This window comes from Microtus ochrogaster, chromosome 10, assembly GCF_000317375.1.
Source record: "Microtus ochrogaster isolate Prairie Vole_2 chromosome 10, MicOch1.0, whole genome shotgun sequence".
Lineage (NCBI taxonomy): Eukaryota > Metazoa > Chordata > Mammalia > Rodentia > Cricetidae > Microtus > Microtus ochrogaster.
The window spans coordinates 50,431,990-50,434,299 of NC_022016.1; positions in this window are offsets into that span (position 1 = coordinate 50,431,990).

Here is a 2,310-nt window from a genome sequence, read left to right on the forward strand (position 1 = left end):
CAGAACACTGCCCCTGTGAGTGAGCCAACTAAGGAGGCGGTGGGGGTGGCCTCTGAGCCTTTGGAAAGTCTATGCCACTTTAGGGCCAGCTGCTTACCCTTCCCTAACAAAGAGAGCATTGGTAAGGAGCCAGGCAAAGCTGGGGTTAGGGCTGCTGGGGAGGGAAGGGAGAACAGAGCCCAGAGCCCAGCACCTGATCTTGTTGTCGAATGGTGGCAGCTGAACTGGGGTAGGGTGGGGAGATGAGAGCTTGGCTTTAGGTCTTGTTTGGAAGAGCTATATGAGCAGCCTGAGATGGTGTCACATACATGACAAGTGACGGTGTTATATACATAACAAGTAACGGTGTCATGTACGTGACAAGAGGCCCATCCTGTCTCAGTCTGGAATAGACACGTGTATTTCCCCCACACCCCAGACCTGTTGTGTACTGCACAACAACCACACATCTGATGTCGGTGACTTGGTAAAGAGTGGTTGGGGAAAGGGTACCTCCAAGACTCAAGACAGACGAAAAGTATTCAGCACAATACCGGCGATGAAGGGAGCCAGAGGATTGCTGTACCGTTTATTATCAAGCAAAATTCGTGCACAGAAATCACAAGAAAGAATGGGGAATCCGAAACGGGTCACCAGCTGCTTTGCCGCTGCTCTGCTCACCCTCCTTGTCCCAGAGGGGCAGACCTGGGTTCCGTCTTCTCTTTTGTGTCTTCTATTCTGCCCTTTGGACCAAACTGCTCCTTTTCATTGACTAGCGGACCAGCGACAGGGTTCCCGTAACAGCCTGGCCCATAGCAGGGACTCTGTAAATGTTGCTGCTGTGTCCACTGAGAAATTAGAAAGTTTGGCAGAGCTCACGCCCTAGGTGCCAGCTCTAGCTCCCCCACAGCTAGGCAACCCTGAAGAGCAATCTTACTTCTCCTTATTTCCCTCCCCTCATCTGGAAGCCCAGATAGAAGGCCTGGTTCTTCTGGGAGTTATGAGGATTAAATGAGCTTGTGCCTGTCTGGGACCAGCCCTTGCACAGTCTGCATCAGTTACAACAGCATCGATCTCTAACATGCTGAGGTGAGCCAGGACTCAGAGAGAAATGAGACTGAGGCCCCTCTGTCTTCTCAGAGCTCACTTCTAGACCTGCTTCTCCCCCCACCCCCCATCCCAGTTCTCTGTGGGCTTTCTCCTCAAGGCGCCCACAGAAAGCTGGCAGAGTTCACGGTGCCAGGCAGCCATCCCTGGGGACAGAGAGGAAGATAAATAGATCCTCTAGCCACTGCTGTTGATCACCTGGGTTTGAAGCACCCTGCTTGCTGGGTAACAGCCTGGTGGCTCTGCTGATTAATCCCTAGGTGGTCAGAGCTGACATGGCGGTGTCTGGGTGTGGACTATTCTGAGAAAGTCCACGAACTCCCTTGAGGGAGCCCCAGCTTCAGAAGTCTCCAGAGAGTCTATTTCAGAGGAACAGGCAGGAGAAGAAAATAACTTCAGGCTCAAGCTTTGAAATTTATTTACTCGGTTTGGCCAATCCTGCCATTTCAAAGAACTCTGTCCCATGGGACAGGCCAGACCTCAAAACTCAGCCTGCAGCCTGAGGTGTGGATGCTGGCTTGTGTATAATGCCTATTGTCCTTAATGGCCTCTGGCTTTAAAATTTTTAATTAATAAATTTAGAGACAGGGTCTGTGAATGCCGGGCTGGCTTAGAACTATGCATATTAGCCCAGGCTAGCTTTGGACTCATAGCAACCCTCCCATCTCCTGTTCCTGGGTGTGGTGCTGGGATTACAGTTCTGCTCACCACATCCAGTTTTCTCTGAATAATAGATGTTCATTTTATGATGTGAGATTCCCCTCTGTATGCTGTAAATATGTTTTACTATCATTGGTTAATAAAGAAGCTGCTTCAGCCTATAGCAGGGCAGAATAGAGCTAGGTGGGAAAACTAGACTGAACTCTGGGAGAAAGAAGGCAGAGTCAGAGAGATGCCATATAGGCACCAAAGGAGAAAGATGCCTGCCAGGACCTTACAGGTAAACCATGAGCCTCGTGGTAAAATATAAAATAATAGGAATAGGTTAATTTAAGATGGAAGAGTTAGTTAATAAGAAGCCTGAGCTAATAGGCCAAGCAGTGTTTTAATTAATATAGTTTCTGTGTTATTATTCAGGTCTGGGTGGCCAGGAAGCAAACAAGCAGCCTCCATTTACAAACTGGAGTGTCAATGTGGGCTGACTACATCCACATAAAACCTGAGAAAACTTGAAAAGCAATTCTGAGTTTAGCAGTTTAGCGCAGCATTTTGGTAGCCGCATTT